The sequence below is a fragment of the Argentina silus genome (assembly GCF_951799395.1).
Source record: "Argentina silus genome assembly, chromosome: 3".
Classification (NCBI taxonomy): domain Eukaryota; kingdom Metazoa; phylum Chordata; class Actinopteri; order Argentiniformes; family Argentinidae; genus Argentina; species Argentina silus.
Window position 1 is genome coordinate 24384399 of NC_139657.1, and position 8272 is coordinate 24392670.

An 8272-nucleotide genomic window follows, 5' to 3' on the forward strand; every position below is an offset into this window, starting at 1 on the left:
TTATTATATGGTCTTAATACGATCTTAGTGACTGTGATACTGTAGTGCAGCACTGCCAATAAGGAATACAAATATGGCAGAGCAAATATTTGACCACAGTGGTGACAAGACCTATGAAGGATGTTTGAAAAGATCCATCCTTCTGTTGGTATTATTTACAGACAGTGCTGACATTATTGGTGTTCCCTCCAAATAATCACTCAAATAAAAATGAGAGAGAGAATGGTTTGTGATGGTTTGCCTTCTCAGCTTGCCTTATCAGAATGATTGGCAAAATCGTGGTTATTATAGCATCTCATGAATTACAGAAATGAAGAGTGGAAATGGTTTAAATATCAGATTATCTTAACAAGGACCAAGCAATGGGACCGACATATGTTTTTTCAAATATCATACCATAATCACACATTCTCTCATCGGCCCTATATGCACAGCAGCAACCAACACGTGATTGAGAAGTGCAGAGAAGTGGGGGAAATGTTTTTGCGTAATTTAAATTGAATAAGCGCAAGTTAGCTTTGATAATGCAACCTATGAATTACAGAATAAAGTTAGGAATTTTCATGCGAGGCAGTAGTCAGGATTTTGGGCTTTAGTGGGATTGAGACTGGATAGAAAAGTAACCTACAGTAGGTTATATAGGACAGCAGAAGACTGATGACAAATTTGCTCACCTTCCCCCACTCTGGCCTTATATAGTAATTCACTGCCCATTACAGACCCACTCCATTTGAAAAAGAGATGAGCAGCATGAGCCCGCTAAATGTCTTTATTTATTCCAGAACAGACATTGTCTTCAGTAAGTTTTTAAAACTTTCACAAAATAATATCCATTTCATTTGTACAATGACTTGTTATGTAAGAACATGCCCCCTATACACTCAGTGGCAACGTTTCAGCTAATGCAGATGCAGATCTTTCCATGATCAGTCTGGCGTGCCTATAGGCCTATATCAACAATACTGCACATCTCATGATCTGCACATCAGTATTGCACATCATTATCATGTGTTTCATCATGACTCCCATCTCACCCAAATCTGTGGGCTGATTTCAAATAATGCTATTAAATAAATCATGCAAGGTTAATTCACGACATCCACACAAATCAAAGAATCACTCATGTAAATCAAAGCTTTATACTGTGCCTAATGTGGGTTAATTGGGTCAGGATAGGCGCCAGACTCTGCGGGATGGAGGGTCAATGGCTCCTTCAGTTTACAAAAATAAACATTGATTGATGCTTGCCAAAAATACTGTCCCTGAGATCCAAATTAATCAAATAAACACCACAACATGGCCCTCAAGAGGCAAGAACCCCTAGATAGCGAAATACGGGACGGGACAGACAGGAGGGAAAATGCCTGATAGGGCTTCTTTTGGAAACTTTTCTGTAGGCACATTTGGCACTAAGCACTAGACAGGATTCAAACATTTTAGGCTACCTCACACAAACTGTGCGCCTCTTATTCTCCTGTTTATCAGGGCTCCCAGCTAACCCAAATCTGTGGGCTGCTTTTAAATGATGCTATCAAATAAAGCAAAGTAAATTCAAGGATCCACACAAATTAAAGAATCATTAGACTACAATGTAGGCCTAGTCTACAAACATTATACCAGCAACTTTCGATTTGATTCACCACACATAATTGACTTTCGCTGTCAGACTGGCTATTCTTATGACGTAATGACATGACATCTTTGGAGAGTTGTTCATTACCACTGCCAGTGTCTGCTTTCCCACGTTGTGACAATGCCATGGCCTTACTGTATAAAATATAAGGGAGCCTAATGTTGAGTTAAAGCAATCAGATCCAATGATTTTTTACCATCCGTAGGACAGGTTGCCAGTTATATATCTATTTAATTTGTAGAATAGAATGCATCTTGAAAACAAACCAACGTCAGATTGGCCCACTCTCACTGTGCTGTCATTCCCAAACTAACCCTCGAATACTTGGAATGCTTTCAAATAATACTGTCAAATAAAACAGCGTTTTAAAAGAATGATAGGTTATACTGTAAAATATGCACTACAATTTTTGCACTACTAACCATAACAGTCGCAATTACAGGGTCAGTTCAATATATTTGATATACTCTAGCTCTTAGCTCCATGAATGAAATAACACCAACTAAAAATACTTCAGGTAACAATAGATGCATTTTTAGGTATCCAGACACACATGTGGAGTTTGCTGTCAGGATAGCCAATAGGTAATTGTTTACTGGATAGAAAAGCAGCCTATATACAGTAGGACATGAGAAGATGGCTGTGATAAAGATGCCAGTGCATCTTGCATAGAGCATAAAACTGCAATTTCTTCCCCCTTCACCTTCCCCTACCCATTTGTTAACAATAGCCAGGATGTGAAGTCACCACCCGCTAAAGCGGAGTGGGAGAGTTTGGCAATGGCATTATGATAAACATTTTTTATTTTATTTGTTCCATGTTTTAATGAAACATCTAGATTTAGCCGACTGGTGATAGCTGTTCTCTATGACAACTGTAGCAAACAAACCTGTGTCATTACAACAGAGATCCGAACAAAACAAATGTCATTATTGGTACATCTCATCTTTAGTCAGTTACCGCTGATGTATGTTGATGGGGGAGGGTAATCTTTTTTCATTACAATGAGAATGAGAGGGGGAGAGAGAGATACAGCAGAGCGTGTGTTCAAACCAGGGGTGCATTTTCTGGTGTGCTGGTGCACTCCTCCAAAATACCTATACCTGTCACACCACATTCAGAGTCGAGGCATGGAACTGGCAGGGGAAATCCTCTTCTCCTGTCATAGAGCTTAGGCAATTGTCCTATAAAGTCTCAAAACCCTGACTACTGTCTCGATGAAATTCGTCACTTCATTCTGTAATCCATAGGTTGCAATATCAAGGCACGTTTCACTCTATTCATGTTAAAATACCGCTTTTCATTTCCAGAGCATCGGTAGAAATAATGCATGATGACTACAACAAACACTATGAGGTGAGAGTAGATAAGGATTCATCACGCGTTGTGATTAATTTAATGAAAGCTCTCATTTCAGTCATGTGAAATACGTTCAATGTGAACTTGTGAACGGTGCCTGAGCGGAAAATTCACGACACGAACTGCACTCTGTGTGTTGTGAGCGTGATTCAGAATGAAAGAAAAAACCATGAATTACAATAATACAAATTCAATTAAAATATACAATTAATATTAGCTCACAAATTGGGCAAGTGAGGACGCAGATATGAACTACTGTTTCACACAACCATAATAATTGCTCAATGATGCCCCCTGGTGGTTTTGCTGAGGTGAAATACCTAAAATAAAATGTGTGGAAAGGGCCAGTTGACTGCTGTCACAGTACCCCCGCGATACCGTCACTCAACCATGAACCTTTTATGACAGGGAGAAATGTTTGAGAAAGTGAATTTCATCCACACTGAATATGAAACCTGAATTTCAAATGTTTAATTCATGCATCTCGTTCAATAGTTAAAGATAGTCTTTGGGAAGAAAACTATTTATATGCAAATTAAGACCCCCCCCGCCCTTAAAACTGAACAGAACAACCACACAATCATACAATTCCAACCACTGTAAACAAATATGCTGCCACTTATTTATTCAACCTCTCTCTGCGTTGTTTGTTGGCTCATTTGTTTGTACAAAGACCATAGTTCCGAGCCAAGTTATTTCATCAGTGTTGGCACATACTGGCTACTGTTCAAACCTCCTTCAAATCCACACTCAGGGGGAGTGGTATAGTGATGTAATTGTAATAAGGTTAAGCTAATGTGTAATTATTCTCCTAAAAAACATGGAAAACATCCACAGAAAGTTGAATTAGAACTATTAAAGAGTTTCAGATCATTTTTTATTATTTGTATTTATTTTATGGGGTTGGGAGGGGGCTACTTTATTTTGCATGGTCCTGACATCTTGATATACTGCTCAACAGCCTGTAAATTATAGTTTCCTTCATAGCTGTTTTGTATCAGCTATATTTATACTGGATATTTCTTGGATATTTGTGTGCAGTTCAGGTACAGAGTTTGTTCCCACCTTCCTACCTGCAGACAGAAATGGAAATTCAAAGAGTTTCTAAATTTAACCATTCGACAGCGCTGAGAAGTCCTTTCAACTCGACACCCACAACCTTGACTGCAGAAAGGAAGCCGAAATAATGGATTCTACTGGGAAATTGAAGAATGGAGTGGTACATTGTAACTCATCAGGGGGAGAGCCACCAAGGGCTTGTTATGGTTGCACTGTATAAATAAAGTTTGATATTCCACTGCCTAATCATTACTTTATGTCACTCACAATGAATAGTAGCGGCCCATTGTAGCAATGACATATTGCACAATGTAGAATACTAAATATTGTTTCCTGTTCTGCATTGAGGTAACCAGACTGCATACTGTAGATTCATCTCCCAATCAGAAATATAATTTCAGTTAGATTTCTTTGCTGACTGTACATCTAAACAATGATTAAAATGGTGTAAATTGATGATTAGAGTATTTTTCCATGTTGGATCATGTTTAATGACATGATAAATATAATTAATACAATGTATTCTCTTTTGTACAGTAATTGTAATGTATGATACATGTTGTGACCATGTTTTCATAACTTTTAATAGATTGGGAAGACATTGGAAATATTGTTGTGTGGCACACAACATAAGTGAAATATTTTGTGCATCGGTTTGATATATAATTTTGCCATGACATTTTGCCATGATTGTGTTGTTGTTATGTGTTATGACAGTCCTATGAAGTTGAAACTTGCCATGCTTTTGGCACTCTATGATGCAGTAGTGCTCAGCATGGTAGCCAATCAGAGCAAGCTGCTGTTGGTGTTAATTACTCGTTATGACTGGGCTTCCCTCGGCTAATGAGACATTAGCTCAGAATTGTATTTTTCATCCCTGTTGTGATTAATCATTTGACAGTAAGTCAGCAGGGGGAAAAGGTTAGCAGTTTCCTCTTGTTGTTGACACACATGGCAGTGCTGTCTCTACACAGCAGCAAAGTGCTTCTCAAAAAAACAAAAATTGCCTGTCAACATATTTAATAGATTTACCATGTCCAAAATGTCAGTTGATTTCAACCCAAATTTATCAGGGGAGCATAACTCAGGTTTGTGACATTTTGGCTCTTGCATGCCAGTGGGAACTGCGTTTTTACTCTGAACGACAATGATTGCCCTTGACATCCTGTGTCGACACCTGATTTTCATGTCACCGTTTTCTACTCCGGAGTCTCTCTGCTGTTGCATTCTGCGCCCCGCTGTGTCCTCGACACAACACAGCAGCCCTCCAGCGATCTGAGCAGGAACCAGCCTCCAAACACAAATAAGAAATCACACACTGGTCTCTCCCATGGAGTGGAAGCCTACAAAGTAGGGAGCAATATGGAGGGAAATGGTGCAAGATGAGATGACAGAAACTGACCACTCTCATGGCAGACAGTCTCTTTAGAAGGCCAGACTGGGCTGGACATATGCCGTTGGTAGTAACAGAGCCCTGCCTGCACTCTCTCCATAGCAAGTGTATGTTGGTATTAAATAGAAAATACACACTCATCCTTCTTTTCTTGGAAGTTGGAACTCTAACCACCATTACGTCATATCCCACATTTCTAGATTGCCCCTCTACCTTTTTAGTTGGGCCAGATACCACATTATTATTCATTCATCTCTCCTCCCCTTCAAATAAGGTTGTGCATCTGACAGTGTGCTCCCAGGACATCATCCAAGGGAATGATGGGATTGTAAATGAGAGTGTGTGTGTGTATGTGTGTGTGCATGTGTGTGTAGGAATTGTAAATGAGAGAGAGAGTGTGTGTGTGTATAATTATAAATTGTGTGTATGCAGGAAGTGAGCCCTGAGGGAGCCCACTAAGGCCTTTGGCAGCTGATGACTTACTGAGAAAGGGCCTGTAGACCCACAGGCAGAGAGATATTCAGTGACAAATACTCTCCTCAGTGACTCAACTCGTGCTGGCAGCAAATTTACAATCTCCTCAATTACATAAATGTCAAACACTGATACGTCACTGTTCAATGACTCAACCCTGTGCCTTTACCACAGCAACATCCTTGGTTACACACCCATCACAAGATAAGCCTAACTCACCAATAGTATCAGAGATAACAATTGTCTTTCTACCCTTCTAACATATACATAACTTTTACATACTATGTGTGCTGTGCTGTCCTCCTTCTTATGTGTGTTTCAACACAATCAAACGGCCAGCCATATTTGGGACAGGATAAGCTTTCTTTCTATGTTTATTCAAAATAAATTGTGAGGGAATAGATAATGCTTACACAGGCATAAACAAAAGAGTTGTCTTGAGATTCACTTGAGTATATTTGATCATGTGCTCTACAATGTCCCCTTTATTGGTAGTAGCTTGGGGGACCTGTCTAATCTCCTATCACAAGGTTAAATACCATAGAATGAATGTTGCCAAGTGAAACCTAATCAAACACAACAGCCAGTAGGGGGCTCCAAATTACATGGAACTACATGAACTGAGGACAGTATACATAAAAGAGAAGCTGCTGAGCTTGCTTGAGGAAGAAGCTGCCCTTTACCACAGGTCTAGGATCAGATTACCCTACCCCCAGTCCTCATGCAACCAATAGGTTAGGGGCAATTTCCAGAGGAGCTGAGTTTAAAGAGATGTTCCACTTTTGGACCAGACAGTTTACAGTTACACATTTTGCTTCCTAAGATAAAGAGTATTCATATTTTGTTTTGTCAATATGACATAGGGCCCCATTCATTCTGGTGTCCAAAAGACCTTGGCACAATCTAATCCAACTCATGACATAATTCGCATTGGACAAAATTTCAGACTTTGGCTTTGATGTATCGATCAGAAGGTGGTCAACCACTATTAGACTCTTTACATAAGTTTCTAAAGTATTTTCACCATGCATATGGTGCATGACTTTCATAGAGGTACTGAAAGCCTTAACAAATTGAAGTGGTAAATGTAGTGGACAGTTTCAGCCAGCTGGAACATCCCTTAGGTTCTACTCTCTCTCTCTCTCTCTCTGAGAAAATAGGTTAAAATCAGCTTCAGTTTCACTGGTCCAAAGGAAAATTAATAAAAACAAATAAAAAATCATATCCCAGAGCCACTAACTTGAAAACTGTTTGTGGACATACTCTTGGATATGCCAATTCCAGACCATATCACACTTCTGATACTGTACATACTTCTATCAAACTATAAACATTTTCAAAATGTATCTACAGTGAACTCTCACACACCAATGTTTTACTGCCACTGGTAACACTCTACATTAAGGTCACATTTGTAAAGGGTTTATAAATGTTTATAATTAGTTAATAAATCACTTAAGGTAATTAATTAGTCAATTATAAACCATTTACAAAGAGTTATAACTCATTAGTTTAGACGGTTCGATAATCACTTGGTGCTTGCCAAATAGGGAGCTTGCAGTCAGGAGCCAATTATTAATGCTTTAGAAATGCTTCGAAACTAACCCTGATGTGAAATCATGCAACACTATTTGCAATTGTTGCACAATGGTTGCATAGATGGGAAATTGTATTTGCTTTTTTACGTTGGATTTGTGTCATTATGGGTGTAATTACTCTTAATTAATGTACTCTATCTATGCCTCCATCCTACAATTACCACCATGAGATCATCAGTTATGGTCAAAACTGAGACCCTCCACTTATTGATTAATTTCTGGTATGACAAGATCTCATTCTGGTATGACGAGATCTATTTTATGATAATTGTCTAATACTGTAATAATTGAAAATATGTCTCTGTAGTCGAATGAGTGGCCTGAGTTGTCTAAATGGTACAATGGTATAATAAAAGAGACATAATGCATAGTCAACACTCAGTCTGAAGCAATGATGGTCAAGGTCTGCAGGTTTAGATTTAATGGCTGCTACGGGGACACAATGTACAGGTCACTCTGTCTGTTACAGTAGGTTATAGGGCAGTACTCTTATTTTGAAGAGAAAAATAACTCCTATTTTGAAGGACTTGGTAGCCTTGCTGCAGTGTGTTATTGGGTTATGTTTTGTTAAAGGTGAACGCCAACTCTGTCATTACTATAGTATAGACAAGCATGAATAAACAATTGAGACTTGCAGAACACCTTCTTAGAATGATTATACTAATTTGGATGTGCCTCACAGGTAGACGATAAACTCAGCCTGGGCTTTAAATATCTTATTAGCATTGCCCAATCGTTTGAGTTCTCTGCAAAACT